The following is a 23,284-nucleotide window of genomic DNA, read 5'->3' on the forward strand; positions in this document are numbered from 1 at the left end:
AATTAACATCAAGAAGTAATTTGTTCCCTACCCTCAAAATATTTCTAAGAGCTAAACAACTCTCACTAGCTTTCCTGCTACAGCTCTGATCCAAGCCACTGTTATCAATCCTGGGAGGCTTCCCAAGTGATTTCCTGCTTTGTTTAACATCCTTGGTCCTCTTCAATGTTCTCAACAGAGCATTGGGTACCATCCCGTTGAAATGTAAGTCAGATAATGTCACTCCTCTACTGAACACCTCCAGTGGCTCCTGATTTATTTCAGAGCAAAAGATAATGTCTCACATAGTATGAGTGTGTTTCATGTTTGGTAATTGCAATCATTGTTGCTTTTGTTGTGGTCATCCATGTACAATGCTTGGTGTCAGTCTATTTATCTCTTGTAAAAATAAAATACAGTGTGTGTGTGTGTGTAAAAAAAAAAAAAAAAGATAATGTCTCACAATGGCCTACAAAGCCCTACACAATCAGTACCTCTTCCGCTCTGGCCTCGACTCCACCACTCTCCCCACCCTCATTCTTCATGGCCACACTGGCCTCCTTGCTGTTTCTACCCCAGGGCCTTTGCACTGGCTGCTTCATCTGCCTGGAATGCTTTCCCCCTACATATCTACATGGCTCCTTCCTCACTTTCTCAAAATACTTTCTCACTTGAGCAAATGTCCTTTGAAACATAAAATTTCAACATTTAAGATCTCAATACTGCTTCCAACACTTATGATTCTTGTCCTGTAATAGTTTTTCCCTCTCAACTATAACTGGTTATATCATTTACTTTCTACATCATCTTCTTTATTCTTACTCAGTTCTCACCAGTATGTAGTTCTACAGAAGCTGCATTGTTGCTGCTATTGTTCAGTTTTTGACTAGTGCCTGGAACAGTGCTGGTTCAACAAATATTGTTGTAGGAATAGGTGGAGGACAGTGCTTTCTGCTTCATGCTTAATGGTGGGGCAGATTTTTACTTGGTTGTGAAATAGAAGGAGATTTCAGTAATCTGGGAGAGTGGGAGAATTCTCTGGCCAGCTTGCCCATGAAGACAATTGGTCTGGGACCCAAGACACTTCTAAGGTGTCTGCACGTGGCTCTCTCTGCTTCCACGGTTGGTGGGTGGAAGATGCTCCCTCATCCTGACCCAACAAGTCCTGTCCTTAAAGTCCCAAGAACAGTGACCATTAGCTATTATTATACCCACATGCCATAGATCCTGGCCTCCAAAAAGAATGTGAATGTGTCACTTTTGTTTCCAAATTCCAAACCTCTGGGAGAAACTCTGGTAGCGCCATCTTGGATCAGTTGCCATACCCTCTGTTCAACTAACTGAGAGGGGAAATGAGGTCGCCAGGCTGCCTGAGGCCCCCTCTAGGGTCCTGCACAGAGGCCAGCAGCATTGAATATGGAAGGAGACTTACCATCTCCCTAGGAGCCACTTTCTTCAAGACCTGGGCACGCTTTCCTTCTGTTGCCTTTGTCACCCAGGTCATTTCCTCCTGATTTATCCCTCCATCTCCTTTCCTTCTTTTTATGACTCCTCCTACACTGCTCTGTGTTCTTGGTAAAGCTAGCCAAGGAGCCAGGCCGTGCCGGTCCATTGACTCTGGGGCACAGGAAACACACTGGAAGAGGGATAAGCCACCACTGCCTTTCAGTGTGTCTGATGTGATGTGGGTCTCCTCGTACTGTGAGGCTGATTGAGGCCATAGAACCTTCCTTGGTTGTCACTGAACAATTTTCCCTGTGTCTCTTATGCAACGTGTTCACCCCATGGGAACATTGCTCTGCATCAGACAGGCTAAGGAGCCTTGTGGGAATGAGACTGGAGGCCAGCTCCTTAGCTTTCCTGATCAAAGCAGACGGGGGATCGGTAAGCTGCAGTTGAGTTCCTTTAAGACCTGCCTTGCTAAGAGAAGGGTTGGTTTGTTCTGGTCTGTACTCAGCTGGCATAAAAGGAATTGCAGGGACTGAAGTAATGATATCCTATTGTGCTTTGTCCAAATCAACTGCAGGAAACAATTTACGACCACTTGCTATTTCTTTTTTCCCCTTAAAATTAAACTTGTGGATGACCAGCATTGTTAGGATTTACCTAAACTTGGCTTCCTGCCACTTCCTTTTCTCAGACTTGGAAACTCAAAAGATGATGTAAATTTGTTGGTTGTCAGTCTTGGATGCCTCCTCACAGGGACTGAGCAGACTTGGATGAAAGACAGCAACAAAGTTCCTGGCTATATTTTGAGCTCTTGTTCAGGCTGGGCATTCTCTCCTCATAAGAGAGAATTTTAGCTGAACATTTTGCTGCCTTCCTAGGAACTGTTCGCAAATGTTGAGCTGCCAGTGGGCTAGAGGGACAATTCTGTATGGCGGTGCTGGGGGCACTCTTGATGAGCTGAGAGGGAAAAAAAATAAGGCATCCTGACACTCTTGTCAGGCTGTACAGGTCGCCTACCATGCTGACTCTATGGGCCGATGTTTTGTATAAAAAATACATAAAGCAATGCCCTCTGGCAGAGTGAGAAGCACCATTAAGTGCCAACCAAAGACCATCATCAGCTAAATTGAAAGACAAAGAAATGCAAAGGTTAATCTCTGGTGCCCTGGGTGCATGTGGAACCAGACTGTTTTATTTGTAGGCCAAGGAAGTCAGTGGATGGGGCGGCTCAAGAAGGGGAGATGCCAAGGAACTGGATGAGATTCCCGGGCTGAGATGGCAGCAGGAACCGGTGAGCTTACGCCAGACCCACGAGCCTCTGGCAGAGCTCAGTGATCTGTGTCTGAGGAGGTGAGAAGAAAAAGATGCCAGTCACGAGACTGGGTTCAGCTGCCGGATAATGCCAGGAGCCAGCTCCCTCTCCTTCTCTCCTACAATGGAGGAGAAATTAAAAACGACAACAAAAAATTGACTATCACCTGTGTGTTTCATAGTCAACCTGTAGCTGTGAAAATATTTTTTGCTGGTTGCTTTTACCAGAAATGGCCCTGCACCAATCACACGCTTGTGATGTTATCAAATAATGCTTCTTGCTTTATCCCTGGGTGGAGCTCAGTTTTATCCACATGACTTTAGTTAAGATGATGTGAAACAGTACTGAGCAAGTGTTCTTTCTTTCATGGCTGCAGTTAGGGTTTAAGGATCTGAATCTCGGTTTTAATGCAATATTAAGAATTTAAAACTTAGAGAATTGCCAGCGCAGACGCTAATTTATTTTCTGTAACTCTAAGATGAGAACTTAAATTTCATACTGGAGGAAAGTCATGTATCCCTCCCCTCCCCTGCCCTGTGATCTATAACTTATTTATCAAGCAACCTCAGCTAAATAGAATGAAGAGAAGCAAGAAAAGAGAGAATGAACGTCCACTGCTTGCCAATTAGACTCTCCATCAGTCTATGTGTCAGTGGCTTTGACTGTGGGCCACTGAGCTCTGGTCTCTGATGAGGTTTCCTGGGGACATGCCAAGTACCAGCCCTCCTCCATGAAGTTCCACTTGTTCTGTTGTATCTTGGGATTTCCTATCATATTTGTTTTAAAAATGATTCCTCTCACTTAAAAATAAAACTGAAATTGTTTCTATATCACACTTAGACTTGACAGCATTCCTGTGGGTTTGCTTTCGTTATTTCCATTGTATAGATGAAGGAGTTAAAGCCCAGCGTGGTCGGCTGGCACAAGGTCACAGAGGTTGGGAAATGGCCCCTCCCCAGTCAGTGTTCCTCGAAGCTCTTTCTACTGAATCACTCAGAAGTAGGACGAGAAGCTTCTGAGAGAGGTTATTTAAAAGTTCACATACTAAAGCTTCTGCACGGTCCTCATAAAGGAACCCCTGACTTTCACTCACATCTTCACTTATCACTAGGATGATGGGTCTGATGACCAGATTTCTAGCCATTCACTCAACAACCTTCAACAAATATTCATTGAGTCAGGAGACAAATGGAAGTTGGCTTGAAGCCAAAGCGAGCCTGTGAGGGTGTGGGGTGAACAGGACAGACTTCATCTGCTTTCCCGGAGCTTACAGCATAACGGAGAAGATAGAGAGTAAATGAAAAACCATACATTTATTTTCAATCTTAAGACGTACCAGGCCCTATATAGATAAGAACTGTTGAGTCTGATGGAAGAGAAGGGCTTCCCAAAGCAGATCTGCTGAGAAGTGATGCTCCAACAGCAAAAATGGAAGCAGAAGAGCTGGAGAAATCAGACACCAAAGCTCTTTTGTGTAACAATAATAACAGCCGTCATCTACTAAATCCTTACTTATTAGTAGTATTTAATTCTTCCAGCACCCTCGTGAGAAAATAGTGACCTGGAATGCCTGTTTACGGATGAGAAAGCTGAGTTCCGAAAAATCATGTTAACTCTGAGGTTCAAGGCCAAGGAGCGGGCAGCCTCATCCTGAGATGCTCTGACCCCGCATAGCCGTTAGCACTGAGGAGGCAGCGTGGAGGCACCATGGTCCTGTGGCTGCAAATCTAGTTTTTATCGCTTGTTAGGTCCCAATTGGATCCCCATGCTTCCTTTCTTTTCTTGCAGGAGGACTGAGTAGTTCTCACCTGTTCCTTTCCTCTGTACAGCTCCCAGCATCTCCCAAAGCCTTGTCAACACCCCTCCTGGCTCTCTGCAACTCGCTCCCCTAAGACAAGCGTAGGCCCGTGTGTTGTTGTTTTTTAATTTAATTTTATTTATTTTTTTATACAGCAGGTTCTTAGTAGTTATCCATTTCATACATATTAGTGTATACATGTCAATCCCAATCTCCCAATTCATCCCACCACCACCACCACCCCTGCCGCTTTCTCCCCTTGGTGTCCATACGTTTGTTCTCTACATCTGTGTCTCTATTTCTGCCCTGCCAACCGGTTCATCTGTACCATTTTTCTAGATTTCACATATTTGCGTTAATATAGGATATTTGTTTTTCTCTTTCTGACTTACTTCACTCTGTACGACAGTCTCTAGATCCCCTGTGTTCTAATCTAAGAGCTCTAGTCACTGTGGGAATACAGGCGGAGAGGGACTCACAACCAGCCGTGCAGCTCCCGAGCTTAGGGAACTTGAGTGGTCGGGATACTGGACTAATGATCGTGGCCACTCCATTAAAACTTCTGCTGGAGTCAGTGTCACGCTGCCTTTTATGCCTCCGTTTGTGGACCTGGAGATGTTAACTGTAAAACAATAGTCAGCAGTGCTTAAAATTCTAAAAACTATTTAATGTCATTGGGACAGGTCATGTGTTAAGGTGTTTACACCGTCCCGGGCGGACTCTGTGTCAAAATACATTCCTTCAGGTTCCGTGTCCGTCTTTACACTTCTAAATCAGAGGTGTTCCAACACCTCGACCAGGCCATGAGTTTGTCAGCATGTAAGGGACAACAGCTATTATCACCACAAATGTTATTTTGATTTAGCAGGAATCGCAGAATCAAAGCCAGGTAGCATTGATCCCTGATTAAACATTGATTTATTATTTGTGAAGCCCTTCATATATGCCAGGCACTGGAGAGACCCAGAATTGACTCAAACAGACAGGATACCTGGCTTCATTGAATTTATATTCTAGTGGAGAGAGACAGATGACAGCATAAGAAAGAAGATTAATTTCAGATAGCAAAAAGTGAGATGAAGGAAACAGGATAGTGGGATGGAGACCCAGCTTACAGCTGGGGCAGAGGAGTCTAGATTAGGGAAGACTGTTCATAGTGGTGACCTTTCAGGAGAGACCTGAATGCACAGAAGCAGCAGCCATGTTAAGCCTGTAGGGAGGGGTGCTCCAGGCAGAGAGACTATACATGCAAAGGCCCTGAGGTCAGCACGGGCTTTGTAATTTCAAGGAACCGAAGGGCTCCTGTGGCTAAAGTGAAGCATGGTGAGTAGAGAGAATTCTAGACTGAAGTAGGGGAGGAGGCTGGGACCGTATATAAGACCCTGATATGGAGTTTGGATTTTATTCTTTGTGAAGTGGGAAGACATTGGAGAGTTTTATTCAGGAGACCGACTTAGTTTGAAAAAGGTTAAAAAAGGTTACTCTGAATTACAAGGAAGTAAAAGCACAAGAAGAGAGCTTATCAGGTAATTAGGAAAGGCCAGGCAGGATAGGTTGGTGGCTGGCCCAGGGGGAGGGATTGGGGATGGGGAGAAGTGGTGAAGTTCAAGTATATTGCAGAAGTAGAGCTGGAGGGATTTGCTGGCAGATTCCACGTGTGGGGTGAAGGGAAGAGAGGGAGGCATCAAGGAAGATTCGCGCGCACTTGAGCAACTGTGCAGACGGCTGGCGGTGCTGTTTACTGAAATGGGGAATATCGAGAGAATTTGGGGTGTAAAGGACAAACTCCATTTTGCGATGTTGAGTGTAGGATTTGTAACACACATCAAAGTGGAGATCGTGCAAGGAGGAGGAGAAATGAACAATGGAAGGCAAGAAGGGGCAGTCGGCAAGGTAAGTCAGAAACTTCAAAGGGTTGTGGAAACCAACAGAAGAAAGTGTGCCTTAATCAGATGTTTGTGGAAGGTCGAATATCATGACGGTTGAAGAGGGACCACTGGATCTTCCAACATGGGGCTCACTGGCGATCGTGATTTGATCAGTTTATGGAAAAAATAAAAATCCACTTGGAATTCTATTGAAAAATTGGACATCAGATTGCACCGTCAGTGGTAGAGAAAATGGGAGGTGAGAGTAGAGGCAGCAGGAATAGTCACACTCATTTGAGGTTACACCATAAAGGCGAGTGTAGACCTTGGCTTGTCAAGGTGTTTATTTGTATGTTAAGTGTCAGGTGGGAGTTGTATAGTGTATTTGTATTTTAAAGGGAAAGCTCTAGTAGTGAGGGAGAATGTAAGAATGTAGAAGAGAGGGGAGAGATGGGATAATTTCTGAGAATAGCCGGGCAAAGTCATCGTGAAGGTGAGTGAGTGAGGGTGGGGTCCAGAGCACAAAGGATGGGTAGGTTGTGATGCCATCTGAGGCACTTGCCCAGGGTATAAAGAGGGATGGCAGGGAACAGATACGGAGAAGGCTGGTGACTTTGCTGGTGGTAAGATAAGGGGATGCCCCTCAGGGCTTCTATTTTTTCACTATAACATGCTAAGAAACAGAAATAAAGATAGAAATATTTGTAGATGGGTTTTAGGGAAGAATCCACACAAAAAGTCATGGGGTGTGGGGAGCAGGTTGGTAAACCATCCAGCTATCCACAATGAGCTGCGGCCTTGGGTTCTGCATAACTGAGGTCTTAGGCAAGGTGTCTTGTTGGACATCAGTACCTTCTGGTAAAGGCTGGATGCTGTGGTCCAGAGCAGCTGAATATTACTGGTTAGAGCTTCCTACCTGACAGAGAGTCAAACCCCAACTCCATCTCAAGGCCCATGTTTGGACCCTGCCTCTTTTCCATCCTTAGCTTCTCCAGAAGGTTCAGGAGAGGAATTTTAGCATCAGAGGTAGCTGAGTGGAGACTCTGAATGTGAGAAAGAGACTAAAGGAAACATCATTAATAATTCAGAAAACAACCTGTTAGCTGATTTCTTAGAAAAATGTATTCTTTGGGAATAAAGTTCTCATTTTATGATTTAAGTCTGAAAGATAGGAGAAATTTTCTGAACTATAGATAAATGCTAGAAGCTTTGATCCATTAATTATTCTGTCCTCCCTGTTTTCAACTTCTGCTCAGCTGGGCTTTGTTACTCAACATACACATATATTCAGTCCCTCCATCTTAGCGAGGAAACCTTTCTCACTACTTTCTGAAGTCTGGCTTGCAGACGTTGGCATTTTTCCCTCTGCACTATGCACTTTTCCTGGACAATCTCACCCGCACCAAGGACTTCAGCTCTGACTCTGATGACGCAGATATCTGTGTTTAGACCTCTCTCCCCAGCTGGAGACTGGGTGTGGATGGTCAATTCCTCAGGAACATCTTTTGTGAATACTCCATCTTTAATTTGTTTCATTTTATTTATTTCTATTGAAGTATAGTTGACTTACAATGTTGTGTTAGTTTCAGGTGTACAGCACAGTGATTCAGTTATACACACACACACATACACACACACACAGTATATGTGTGTGTGTGTATTCTTTTTCAGATTCTTTTCCTTATAGGTTATTACAAAATATTGAGTATATTTTCCCATGCTATACAGTAGGTCCTTGTTAGTTACGTATTTTATATCTAGTAGTGTGTATATGCTAATCCCAGTCTCTTAATTTATCGCCCCTTTTCCCCTTTGGTAACCATAAATTTGTTTTCTATGTCTGTGAGTCTATTTCTATTTTGTCAGTAAGTTCTTTTGTAGCCTTTTTTTTTAGATTCCATGTATAAGCGATATCATACGATATTTGTCTTTGTCTGTCTGATTTCACTTAGAATGAGAATGTCTAGGTCCATCCATGTTGCTGCAAATGGCATTATTTCATCCTTTCATTTAATCCAAATCAAACTGGATTTGTCATCCTCCCCACTTTCAAACTCTGCTCTACCTGTGGTTGATAATTGCAATCTTCTTCTTTACAGGAGTCCAAGCAAGAAATGAAGGAATTAGGATGTCTATCCTTTACTTCTGACATCTGTCGGGTCCTCAGCATCTCTCAGACCTGTCCCCACCTCTCTTCCCTTCTCTCTTTCCCACTTGGACTTTTGCAGGAGTGATGCTGGCTGGTTCTTGCATGTCTAGTCACTCCCCTCGCGTTTCTCTCTCCACTGCCCACTTCCCTAGTCCCATTTCGTGTTCTACCTGCACAAGCACCAGCTGTAACTTAACCAAACTACTTACCTCTCAATGACTAGCTTAGACTCTCATCTTCCTGACAGGCACGTAGTGCCTGAAGTACTCTTTATTTCTAATTAATTAATCAATCCATCCATCAGTTAATTAACTCATCCACCGCTTAAATTTGTGTTATTTTACATTTTCATTCCTTTTTTTGCCACACCGCGTGGCTTGTGGGGTCTTCATTCCCCAACCAGGGATCGAGCCTCGGCAATGAAAGCGCAGAGTCTTAACCACTGGACCGCTGGAGAATTCCCTTCATTCCTTTATTTTTCAGCGCCCAGGCACTGTTCTAAGGCACTAATGAGTGGGATCTATGAAAACCTTCACTTTTCCTTTAAGATTGAAGTCAGAATAGGATTCTCCGTGACGCCTCCCCGCTTCATCTGACTTGGGCTGAGTTGGGTATTTCTGGTCTGTGCTCTCACATCACTGCTACTAATTGTCATCACACCACTCTGTGCAGTTCGTTATTGGTGATTTGCTTATATTATTGGAGAAACCTGGGACTTGAGATGCCAGTGTCTGTCCCAGCCGGACACAAGGCGATGGCTCAATATTAAACTCTGAATTTGTGAGGACAGGAATGAATGAAGAGGTGTTTGGACAATCTTTTTGCCCCCTTTTTTAGTGGCTCAAAAACTACAATGTTTTTAACGACCCATTTATATAGGTTTCCAGATAGCCAGGTATAAAAGCACTGCTCTTTGACCAAGGGATCAGGGGGGCAGATTAGACGCTCTGTTAAAAGTTCCTCTCAATTCCCTTCTGGTTATTACCACGGACATGGAGGGTGACCCAAGGTGATGAGGCCGGCAAAAGATCTAATGTAATCTTAGGTTGCATTAATAGAAGAATGGTATCCTTTTCACAGAAGATAATAAGCTCCCTGCACTCAGCACAACTAAACCCACACCAGGAAAACTGTGATTAATTCTAGGTGCCTTACTGAAGCAGGAGAGCATCTCTCTAACATCTCTGCCAGAGGTCAGTGGGTAATGAACCCGATCTTACATAAGCAATGGTCGAGGGTGCCGTGGATGTTCAGTGGGAAAAAGGGGACATCAGCACAGAAACAGGCCTTACTGCATTTGAGGTCTGTTATGTAGAGGAGGAATTAACACTTATTCCCCTGGGCTTTCAGACCTAGGTTTTGGGAGCAGAAATTACCCACAGAGTAGATTTCAGCTAATTAAAAGAAAGAATGTTTTAACAATTGGAGCGAGCTCCCTTCTGTAGTACTAAGTTTCTCAGTGCTAGAGATATGCAAGAAGAATGACTACTATATGGCAGGTAGCTGATCTTTTCAACAGCTTTCAGATCTAAGATTCTACTCTTCCAAGATGGTGACCTTATTTTCCTCATCTCTAAAGAGGATTCAAGAAGAAATGGAATTTAAGTACATTAGAGCAATTTAGGTACCAAGGAAAAAGAAATTCCTGAAAGACAACGATATTTCACGAGTAGGACCATCAGAAGTTTTAGGAAATCTCAATTGCAGATCAACTTGAAAAATAATTTGCATAGTAACTTATGAAAATGATTTAGCAACTTGTGTTCAAAATCAAAAGGAAGTAAATAGACAGGTTCTTATTACCTCCGACTCATGGTTTAATTTGACCTTTAGAATGTCTTTCCCCACAGCAAAGCATTTCTGAGCATGGGCATATTTTAAATAAGAAAAACTATAACAACAATAAACAAAAATCAGAAAGGGCAGTAGTGAGATTAGTGGTTTATCCATTCATCAAGGGTATTGCTAATTAAATAAGTTGAGAAACTTGACTAACATCTCACAGAATCCAAAACTACTGCTTTGTTTTTGAAAAATTATTCTTGTTCTGAAAAATCCAGGCAGTTTTTCATTTTTTATCTCCAAGCATTTATGTATTTTTAAATGTCTGGAAGTTTTTTCTTTTAACTAATTTTTATCCCATATTTATGCAGAGAGTTTTATTTTAACAAATCAACAAATATATATTTTATTTTGGTCTTGCGGTATGAAGTTTTAACTGCTATTATTTTTATAGTTTATCTATACTGTCTTTGCTTACTGCAGGCACGTAAATTCCATTATCATTAATAAGGACTATACAATGAAAGCATATACTCATTAGTGTCTAATGTACTTCTCAAGGTTATTCTAAGGTGCAGGAGTTTAATGAGTACCTAATGAGAATTCTAGTATCACTGATTAAGAATATCTATCATATTTCTGATATGGATCTCACAATCTAACACTGGAAAGCTAGTAAAAAAATTAAGTCCCAAATAGCTTCTTTTATTAATAACATATGTGAAAGGCACTTTGTGTTGACAAAGTTATAACTTTAATTTAGTCCATTAATACTTGATATCTGCTAATCTCATAAGTAATTCATCACAGTTTAAATTTTCATGCAGTTTATGACACCTTTTTTGATAAATATCATACAACACTGGAAAAAGCTAGGGTCATATTTTAAAATAGAACTTTCACATCTTAAAGAACTGCCCACTTAAAATTGAGTTGAATTTTTTATTATTGCTTTGAATAATAATCTAAAATGGAGGAATCAATAATCTGTGAATATTGTGTGAGTGAGGTTAATCTAGATAGTTCAGACCAACCTTATCATCTCTCTATTAACATAGGTTCTTAAGGAAGAGAAAAACATTTCTAATTGTGGAAGATGTTCTGAAAATCCCAATGATTGGTTTGATTTGAACCTTTTAGTCTACAGTTGACCCTTGAACAAAGCGGGGGATTCAACTCTGTGAGCAGTTGAAAATCTGAGTATAACTTAGAGTTAGTCCATTGTATAGGTGGCCCCTGCATATCCATGGTACCACATGCACGGATTCAACCAACCATGGATTGTGTAGTGCTGCAGTATTTACTACTGAAAAAAAATCCACGTGTCAGTGGACCTATGCAATCCAAACCCATGTTGTTCAAGGGTCAACTGTATTTTATTTGCTAGGTTTAAAAAGTCAGTTTAAAAAATATAAGGAGGAATTATTTAAACAGGCTTCTCAGCAACTCTATACATTTTCAGTTAAACAAAGTTTTTGACATTTCCATTGGTTTTGTACTACAAGCAATGCTTCCCATGGTAACTGCTTTTTTTTTTTTTAAAGCACTAACTGAAAAGTTTCTTTCCCATGGCTTTGATAGGTTAATGAGAGTCCGCCTACATTTATGAAAGGGTGGTTGTAATGATCACATGAGGTAATATATATCAATGTGCTTTATCGCCATAAAAGGCTTAATAGTTTGTAACTTGTTTTTGTTGGATATCAGTGAGAATGGTCTGTAAAGTCAATAGCTTCTGAATGGGAATTTAGTAGGTGCAATAGACGTGTGAAATGATCAGCATCCAAGAAACGGGGTTCCAATGCTTGCTCTGTCTCTGTCTCCCTCTGTCCCTGCTTCTCTCCTTAACTCCCTCCCTCCCGTCCTCTCTCTGTCTCTCTCTCTCTCTCTCTCTCACACACACACACTTCAACTGATAGCATTTTATGCATACTTCCTGTAAGTAGACCTAAATCCCACATAGATTGAATTCCTTGGTTAGAAAAATATATATACTGTCACTCAGATTGACCCCTGGTAGATTTCTTAACCCATGAATAAAGAGAAGCACGTGGGACCATATGACATGTGCCCTAGGAGGTGGAATCTGGAAAATCAAAGTAAAATGAGTGAAGATCATGGTAAGAACTGATTAGCTCTGCCATATCCTTTCTAGAGCCAAAAAAGAAGAACAAATCGAGGAGGGGGGAAGTTTTTTGGTACAGCATTCAAAGTAGGAAAAGGGAAACCCAGAGTAACTGATGGGACATCTGAATATGAAACAAATTATTAATAGATCTTGTACAGGTGTCAGAATTTTATTTCTGAATACTTCTTGAGTATCATACAAATGAGTGAGCATTAGAATGAATCATGGAATCCCATTGATAATCACCCAATTTCTCTTTGGCAAGTATATTTTATTATTTATTTATTTATTTATTTATTTTTGGTCACGCTGTGAGGTTTGCAGGATCTTAGTTCTCCGACCAGGGATTGAACCTGCACCCTCGGCAGTGAAAGCTCGGAGTCCTAATCACTGGACTGCCAGGGAATTCCCTGGCAAATATATTTTACCTCCTTTACAAAAATGAGAGACTTTTGGTACACCCATTATGGTAGTATAAAGCCTTAGGTTACTTTGATCTTATTTTTCCTTCTCTTGTCCATCTGGAAGAGGATATACTAAGTAGCAAGTAGTTTAAAGAAAAGAGAGGAAGGGAAACAAGATGCCTAAGTGAACCATACACTAAATCATTACTGCCTATAATAAATTTGATATGAATTTCAAAACATGCAGGATTCAGTACATCTCTCAGGTTGGTATGTACCTAAAAGATTTCTATCAAGATCACTTATTTAAAAACATTTAATAATTTTGGGGGGTTATAATTTAATTATCAAAAGCATACAAAGCATAACTGTATGGCTCAATAAATGTCCACAAAGCTTACCCATCACCTAAATAAGGAAATAGAGACCCTGATGAGACTACATACAGGTGGTGATGCCTTAAGTAAAGTCACAGGACCTCCTTCTCCACGACAAGTGAAATACCAATCTTCTCTCCATTCAAATAACACTGTGATTCCTTTTAAGATCAAAGAATAATCAAATTTATTGAAGAAGCTGATCCAGATAAGTCCATAGCTGAAGAAATGCAAGAGTTAACTGTGAAGCTCTCCCAGTCGGTGACTTTTATAGCTGATAATATTTTTTGTTCGTCTGCTTGCTCTTTATCTTTAATAGTTCTGAGCGTTTGGCATTTTGCCCTCAAAATGTTATGGAAATCATATCCAGATTTTTTGAAAGCAAATCTGTTAGGATCAGCATTTTTCTGAGAAAGTTTCGAAGAAATGACTCAGTCACAATTTAAAAAGTTAATGTGTTTGCTGGCGTGTGAGGACGTTAAAAACATTAATTTGTATACCAGGTGCAGTGGGATCTCTTCTGTGAAGTAAGAGGCATGGGTCAAAATCTCAACCTCTGTGACTTGGGGGATATTCCCACATGAACAAAACTGTACTGTCCAAGCTGTTAAGAGAATCGTAAAGTGAAAGGGGTAAGATGAAGAACTCAGCTTTTTCAGGAATTTTGGTTTCCTGTTAAACGCAGTGAAATGAGAAAACCATGACATTCATGGTGGATGAGTTGCACAGAGAGGGCTAAAGAAAATCATTAATTATAGCCTTTTCTTAATTCTTTGCAGTTATATGCCCTTATTCTACAGCAATGCCTTTGTAAGATCCTGTTTACTTTAATGCAGGAAAATATTTTATTTCATAAGCCACTGCCAGAATTACACATTTTCTATTTAACGACACAACAATCAAAAGTGAACAACATAAGAATATATTTATATATATACACACCTAAAACTAAAACAACATCGTAAATTAACTATACTTCAATTAAAAATATAAAGTGAAAAATATGATCAACTGACTTTTTGCATTTAACTTCTTTTCTTCTCTTGCTTATTGATGAAAAAAAAAACCCCAATCATTGAACTGGGTAATCCTTAAGGAAATCTGTCAATGCCCAGCATTATCTAATGTACCTTGTTCATGTATTTAGATAACTTCTAAAACGTTTTGCAGCTGCATAAACACATACAATGTAATAAAACAAAACATAAATAGAAACATACTAAGAGTAGAACAGAAGTAGACAAGTAAAGGTGGTCCACAGAAATGCATGCAGTGGAGTTTGTTTAATAAACTAATAAGGTTGGGCTAAATGTTCTGAGTTTCCTTTAAAAAAATTAAACAAGAAAATCCTCTTAGTTACTTTTGTCTTATATTTTCTTTTAACAGTTTTATAGCTTTAGGTCTTATATTTAACTATTAGATCCATTCTGAGTTAATGTTTGTATGTGGTGTTAGATAAGGGTCCAGTTTCATTCTTTTGCATGTTGATATCCAATTTTCCCAACACCGTTTATTGAAAATACTGTCCTTTCCCCATTGAATGATCTTGACACCCTTGTCAAAAATCATTTGACCAGATATGTGAGGGTTTATTCCTGGGCTCTCTATTCTATTCCACTTTTTTATACACCTGTCTTTATGCCAGTAATGCACTGCTTTGATGACTGTAGCTTTATAGTAACTTTTGAAATCAAGAAGTATGAGCCCTCCAGCTTTGTTCTTCTTTTTCAAGATTGTTTTGGCTATTCATGGTCCCTTGAGATTCCATATGAATTTTAAGATAGGTGTGTCTATTTCTGCAAAAAAAAAGTGACTGAAATTTTGATAGGGATTATATTGAATCTGTAGATTGCTTAGTATAGTATTGACATCTTAATATTGAATCTTCCAATCCATGAACGTGGGATGTGCTTCTATTTATTTATGTCTTCATTGATTTTTTAAAGCACTGTTTTGTAGTTTTCATTGCACAAGTCTTTCACTTCCTTGGTTAAGTTCACTCCTAAGTATTTTATTATTTTTGATGCTCTAGTAAACTGAACTGTTTTTATGATTTCCTTTTCATATTTTTCATTGTTAGTGTTCAGACATGCAAGTGATTTTTGCATGTTAACTTTGCATGCTGCTACTTTGCTGAACTAGTTCTAACAGGTTTTTTTTGTGGAATCTTTAGGGTTTTCCCTATATAAAATCACATCATCTGCACATAGAGATAATTTTATTTTTTCCTTTCCAATTTGGATGTCTTTAATTGCTTCCCCCTGGAAGTTTCAAGCCTTCAGAGTTCTAAAATAGTTATAGTAGATAGGTTCTGCTGGTGCAATTGTTGTCTAGGTGGGGAGATAGATTCCAGGTGGTTCCTACTCTGCTATTTTCCAGAATCCTCCTCAATGTACAGCTTTTATATCTTCAATTGTGTAAAAATTGTGATTATCCTTATAGGTTGACTTATTCAGGCTCTTGTGAATATTTTTGGAAGATGTAGTTGCTTTAGTATCAGCAGCTGTGTCAGCTGTGGACTTTTTTCCAACAATGTATCTGAAATCAAAAATCTAATCAACTTATTGTTGGAAGGCATAGCTGCTGTATTCCAGATATTTCCTATCTGGAAATGCCTAGGTGGGCAAGGGATTGCATAGATGTTACAGTTTTAGTCTTTAATCTTGTAAAGGTTAAAAATCTGGTTAAATAAGTCCTAAGTATCGAGAAATGTAACAATAAAATATTAAAAATAATACTTAAATACAAAGACTAGAAGAACTATCAAAGAGAAGTATAAAATAAATTGACAAATGACTAATACAGGCCATAACTGCTAGAAGATTTCAAAGAAGGGAGACATCACTTTTATGTACCTGATTGAGAAAGGCTTTATGAAGGTTGCAGAATTTTTAAACTCCCATTCCCAAATGACTGCTCAGATTTTTTTTTTCATTTGTATAAATTCAACAGAAAAATCCATGAGGAATCCCAGACCTTACAAAATGATATTCAGGATACTGGGCTATGCACTCCAATGAACTTTTAGGAGATTTCTAATAAATGAAACTAGGATGCATGGATTTTGTGTGTGTGTGTGTGTGTGTGTGTGTGTGTGCCTTGGAATTTGCAAATAACTGTTTTGAGGTTATAGACACAGCAGAGAAAACCATAATATTTAGCAGTCGCAGACATGAACAACTCCAAAACATACCCCTTGGGAAGTAGTGAAATGGAATTTTCCTCAATGAATAGCTGAGAAAATTGAAGAGTAGAAAGAGAAATCAATTTTCCATATATGCTTATGAAGGCTCAAGAAATCAGTTTGAAATTTAGTTCTTGATTTAGTCTCTTGAACTTGAAATGGGCTGGGCCATTCAGTAGGCATGTTGTCCTTATAAAACCCATTTCAGTCATTGCCTAGTTGCCTTGCAGTATGATGTATTTCATTTTTTTGTTATAATGAGAGTAGCACATTTCGGTCCTCCTTGCTTAATAAAGTGAGCAGCTATTTCATAGGTTAATTCCCATGCTGTTAACATTTCATAAATTAATGTATATTTAGGGTGAGATCACCTTGCTTGATTAGTTCTCACCTTTTTTTCCAAACCACGCTTGAATGCCTTTATCAGACAGGTGTATGAAAATTCACCTTCTTACATTCTTAAAGTTTCTGCTACTATAAGCTGGTAGCCGACCGAGGCCACAATGGATTTTAAAAAATTTAATCAGATGTTTAAATAGTTTTTGAGAAGTTTTCCTTTCACGTGGAGCCATATGTGACTCGTTTTACTATACATTCTCATTTTTTGAGAGATTTGAATAAAGTGAAGAAAGTTAGAAAGCCAGTGAACTGGCCATATGAATTCAGTGGGCTCCAAGATGTTCTGGTGGGAAAAAAATGGCCAGGAATGGATGATTCATTTTGAATAAAAGTCTGAGCACAAGCATTGGTCTTTCTTTTAATGTTCTCAGAAGTACCAGAAAGATCTAAAAATAAAGAGCAAACAGACATAAGCATGAATCTCAAATTTCCTTTCCTTCAAGTTAGATAAATCTCATTTATCCTTCAGTATCTGTACAAAGGTATCCCATGTCATGACACTTTCAAGTAAGACTCCAGCCCATGTTTGATTGAGGCCCAGCACAGTTGGCTCTTGCTGCCCTTACCCCATGTACTTGTCTCTTTCTAACCTCATTTCCCACCTCTGCCCTTTGCACTTCACTCCTGCTATTCCTCAAATTTGCTAACAGCACTGTCACCTCAGGGCCTTTGCATGTGCTTTCCTCTTCTCTTGGCAAGGTCTTCCCTTTGACATCTTTAGTTCTCTACTCAAATATCAAAGTCACAAAGAGGTATTTCCTGACCATTCCATATAAAGAGCAACCAATCCCCATTTCCAGCAGTGCCTCTGCCCCCGGCACTCACAACATAACCTGACAAATTCAGTATTTATTGATTTACTCTCTGTCTTCTCCCACTAGAATGTCAGCTTCGTGAGAGAATAGCCTTTGTATCCTGTATTCACTGCTATATCTCCAATGCTAAGAACAGTTGCCAGATACATAGTAAGTGTGCAATAATATTTGTTGTGAATACATCATTGTACATATCCATACTTTCTGAATTATATTAGCATTACTGCCAGCATCACACAATTTTACAAGTGATTTGAAGTAGACTTGGGCATTCATGAAGGTACCGTTCATCATTTCTCCTCTTTCTGTTTCACTTCTCAGAGTCACTTAGCTGGTGTGTTACTCCATCTCTGTAACACAGGAGGGCTTTAGGGAGAGCCTGATATTTTAGGATCCATGAGGCTCTCCAGATGAATGCCTTTGTCATGAACATCAAGGATCTACGCTGTAGTGATGTGTTCAACCATTACTATTCTTGTTATTTTAATTCATAATTGAATTGTAAGTTCTGTGAGGGCAGGGACCATGGTATGTACACTTTGTGTGTGTGTGTTCTTCTACAGTGTCTTTAGCAGAGGTTGGGCCCATAATAGAAGTATTAGAGTAACTGAATTATTTTAGAAAAACAGCATGTTTTTAATTTGGCAAAGTAAGTAAATATTTGGAGAGCTGTGAATGCCTGCAGTTACTGAAAACTTTGACTTGAATTTTTCAAAGTCACATTTTAACACAGTATTTCACACAGAATAATGCAGAGGAAAACACCCGACTAATACACGGCTTTGTGACAAAATCAGAGTTGAAATTCTGTTAACATATTCTTGTTTATTCTGCTGACCTTTTTGTGACAATGCAATAACAGGAAAATGGGAGATTATCTCAATTTAAATTGCTCTGGCTTCCTAATATTCACTTCGACAAACCAAAATCATGCATTTATTTCATGTTTAAATGTGGAAATTACGGTAACCATGTCATACTTCAGTGAACTCATAGTCAAAAACATTTTTAGTTTCTTCCTGATTTAATAAAAAAAGTCATTTTCATAGAATGGGTTTTGGATTTACTAAGTTGCACATTTCACTGTTGATGCTATCTTCTTTTTAAATGGAAACGTATACTTTAACCGAAATCAATGACTTTACCAGATAGGAGTACCTTACATTTTTAGACCTTTTCTTCTACATCTTTGTATGCGCAGCTCAAATTGTGTTAAAAACGGTTCACTCAATTGTTAAGCATTTCTATACATCTGTGGAAAGTGGCATCTTGTTATTCACATTTTCTAAAGAGGGAATGAAGATGTAATTGGGGATATATGTATATGTATAGCTGATTCACTTTGTTATAAAGCAGAAACGAACACACCATTGTAAAGCAATTATACTCCAATAAAGATGTTAAAAAAAATAAATAAAGATGAAAATCAATATAAAAAAAAAAAAGATGCAGTTGGGTCATGTAGGTGCCCAAGACCCAAGATACGCTGATCAGGTAATCTTGGGGGTGCTGGGTTTTGAGGTGCACCTGAAAAGCTTAGCTACTCCAAAGGAGCCCTGTAACTCCTCCGGCAGATCTTACCTTTGCGTTGAAGGAGGGAATTCTCACCATTGCCCTCCTTAATTTGAAAACATTTCTAGAGAGGGTAGCCAATTAAGCCATAACAAGTTATAGGGAATTGTTTGAAACAAGTTGAGAGTCTGAGAACATTAAAAAGCCAAGAGGTGAAATGCAGCATTATACTAGATCAAGGTCCCTTCCTAGGGGCTTGTTCTGAGTGTCCTTGACAAATTGTATGGTTTGTATTTTCCAGTAATACGTTCAATTTACCCACACCAGAAAGACTGGTATAGTTCATTGTTCCTTTAACATCTAATTGTAGGAAAATGAAAGGGTTCTGTGGTCAAATGAATTTGAAAATGATGGAGTAAATAAAACTAAATAGGTTTGTTTCCTATAGGTCTTTGGAAAATTGTGAGATTACCAAAAAGGCATGACACTGGGGAAAACCAAATTGTATTTACTACAAGTTTAGCTGTCAGAAATAGGGTAAGTTAAAGTGATACGTATGCCTAGATTATTCTCATGTGTAAGAGTCTATCCCATGCAATTATTCTTGCAATGAAATAACTTGATATAAAGGACCAAGTATAGGACCATCCATAAAGGCCTGGAACGTGGTGGGTGCTTCTGGAATTTTGGTTTTCTCCCTCCTTTACTTTTTCTCCTTTTGCTTTTTGGAAAAATCAAGAACTTCAGACCAGTACTAAATAGAAATTAGTATTTTGTAATTTTGACTTTTTACCTATTAGCCTGCAGACCTTTTTACCCATTAGCCTGCAGACCTAAGGTGTTTTTATATGAACTTATTTGTGTGAAAATTAATATTTAAATAATATAGTAATAGTTCTATATAAAAGTATATGGTAGATTTGAAGTGTTTTTAGGTGGTTTTTAGACCAACTATTGTTGGTCTTTTGTTAATTACGTGGATCATATGCAAATTTGAAATAGAATATTAAATACATGATATTCAAATTTATTGAATGTATATTATAGGGTAGATATAATTTTCCTGTTTAAAATCAGAATTTTTTTAGATTTCACAAGCATTAAATTTTTCATAGGTTTTGTCTGGTCAGCTGAAATGAAAACTGGATTCCCAAGGCATACTTATATGCATTTCTTAGAACTCATTTTTTAAAAAAAATTGAGATCAATGATTATAAGAAGTGACATTCATGCACATTTGATGAAAACTAAGGAATTCTCCAAAGTAAGTAACAATTTTACAGCTATTGAAAAGATTATATGACAAAAATAAAAATTATATATATAAACATTTCTGAAGCAGCCATTTTTAGTTTAGTGTATTTTTTAAGGGTATCTCTGGGACAATATGGCATTTTCTGGTGGTTTGATCCAAATGAACATCCAGGTAAATAAATTTGGAAAAATGATGAATTAGGTGCCACTCTCCTTCATTTTTAGTTCACTTATTGAAATGTTATTTCCAACTTTATTTTAATATTGTTTCAGTCATTGTAATGGAACAAAAAGCCCTTTACACGCTCTTAAGGACATCATTGCAAGAAGATTGGCACAGATTCCGAATAACTAGACGTGTATGCTCCTTTGATAAAGAGAGCAGTTTTCAGAAACAGTTCTCAGTTCATTGTGCAAAATTGTTGACATTTTGCCATTGTAATCCTTTCAATGTTGTAGCCCTTTGAATTTTGTGTAAAGGCTTTGCTTCACATCAAAGTAGATGAGAATACTGGGAGCAACCAAAAATAAAATCTCTGAAGGCACTCCTGGTATTGTAAGGATTTATGATGGTATCACAACATCTATGGATCAGTGAACATGAATTTGTTAAAAATAAAAAGAATAAAAAAGCATAGTTACTCAGAGAGTTCCAGAGAGACTGCTTAAAGCGTGATAAAACAAAATCCACCAGTGGGACACACTAGACTTGGACTACATACTACAATGTGTGGGATTTATTAAATTTGCTGTTGGGTTTGGCTCTTTAAGGGCATGGCAGCATGAGGCAGATGAAGCCCAGGCCCTAAGGTTTCTGATGTCATCAGTTGTCCTGCACATAATTGTTAGCGTTTAAGCCTGCAGGGTCTCAGAGAGCTAGGAAGAAGGTCCAAAAGTACCATATTTAAATCAAGAATCTAGGAAGAAGCTTTTCATATGATACTCATAGGCTCACGATGCTGCAATTTCTAGTTCTCTATCTAGATTAATCAATAGATTCAGGTGAATTCTACCTTTTCAGAAACTTCCCCCTTTCAGCCTTCTTCTTGGAAGAAACTGCTCCTCCAACCATGCAAATAGCTTTATTTTGAGAACCTATAAACCAGCAACCTAAGGATCCCAACCTTGCCCTCGATTGACAGAGGGATTGCGAACCTTCCATCTGGCGGCTGGGCAGCCACTGAAGTGTTTTCCTTTCTGTCTTTTTATCTTCCAATATTTCCTGTCATTCTCTTTTATTTTTACCTATTTTTAAAATTGAAGTATAGTTAATTTACAATGTTGTGTTAGTTTCAGGTGTACAGTAAAGTGCTTCAGTTATATACACATACACACATATATTCATTTTCAGATTCTTTTCCTTTATAGGTTCTAAAAGATATTGAATATAGTTCCCTGTGCTATACAGTAGGTCCTTGTTGGTTATCTATTTTATATATAGTAGTGTGTATGTGTTCATCCCAAACTCCTAGTTTATCACCCACCCCTTCCCTTTGGCAACCATAAGTGTATTTTCTATGTCTGTGAATCTATTTCTGTTTTGTATATAAGTTCACTTGTATTATATTTTTAGATTCCACATATAAGTGATATCATATGATACTTGTCTTTCTCTGTCTGGCTTACTTGGCTTAGTATGATAATCTCTAGGTCCATCTCTGTCACTGTAAATGACATTATTTCATTATTATTATTATTATTATTATTATTTTTTTATATTCTAGCATTTTTTATTTTTTATCTTTTTTTTAAACATCTTTATTGAAGTATAATTGCCTTACAATGGTGTGTTAGCTTCTGCTTTATAACAAAGTTAATCAGTTATACATATACAATATGTTCCCATATCTCTTCCCTCTTGCATCTCCCTCCCTCCCACCCTCCCCATCCCACCCCTCTAGGTGGTCACAAAGCACCGAGCTGATCTCCCTGTGCTATGCGGCTGCTTCCCACTAGCTATCTATTTTACATTTGGTAGTGTATATATGTCCATGACACTCTCTCACCCTGTCACATCTCACCCCACCCCCTCCCCATATCCTCAAGTCCATTCTCTAGTAGGTCTGTGTCTTTATTCCCGTCTTGCCACTAGGTTCTTCATGGCTTTTTTTTCCCTTAGATTCCGTATATATGTGTTAGCATACTGTATTTGTTTTTCTCTTTCTGACTTACTTCACTCTGTATGACAGACTCTAACTCCATCCACCTCATTACAAATACCTCCATTTCATTTCTTTTTATGGCTGAGTAATATTCCATTGTATATATGTGCCACATCTTCTTTATCCATTCATCTGTTGATGGACATTTAGGTTGCTCCCATGTCTTGGCTATTGTAAAGAGAGCTGCAGTGAACATTGAGGTGCATGTATTATAGTTTTCTCCAGATATATGCCCAGGAGTGGGATTGCTAGATCATATGGTAACTATATTTTTGGGATTTTTAGAAACCTCCATACTGTTCTCCATAGTGGCTGCACCAATTTACATTCCCACCAACAGTGCAAGAGGGTTCCCTTTTCTCCACACCCTCTCCAGCATTTACTGTTTGTAGACTTTTTCACGATGGCCTTTCTGACTGGTGTGAGGTGACGCCTCACTGAAGTGGTTTTAATTCAACCAGCCTCTGTCTTCCGCATGGCAGCCTGTCTTATGTGACTCACACAGGGGTTCAGACCAATCCCCTCACTCTACACTGTTTGCATATCTTACTTCATAAAATCTCAAACGCTCAGTGCAACCCTGTCCAACTTATAAGTATGGCGTAGAGGACATCGTATGACTTCTTATGCACCCTGTTCCCAGGCCTCTGTCTTCTTTTCCTCCCAGAGCATACCTGCCCGTACTAACGTTCACATACTGTGCTAACGATTC

At 39.0% G+C, this 23,284-nt stretch overlaps 1 long non-coding RNA gene across 1 annotated transcript in view; it reads left to right on the forward strand.

The window, feature by feature from the left end:
- Nucleotides 1–22,101, forward strand: part of LOC309616032 — a 72,107-nt gene extending 50,006 nt beyond the window's left edge. The window contains exon 5 of the long non-coding RNA XR_014237218.1: nt 17,711–22,101. This is a non-coding gene — a long non-coding RNA (uncharacterized lncRNA). The remainder of the gene's footprint in view (nt 1–17,710) is intronic.
- Nucleotides 22,102–23,284: the final 1,183 nt, after the last annotated feature.

The sequence above is a fragment of the Balaenoptera borealis genome (genome assembly GCF_965194805.1).
Source record: "Balaenoptera borealis genome assembly, chromosome: 18".
Taxonomy (NCBI): domain Eukaryota; kingdom Metazoa; phylum Chordata; class Mammalia; order Artiodactyla; family Balaenopteridae; genus Balaenoptera; species Balaenoptera borealis.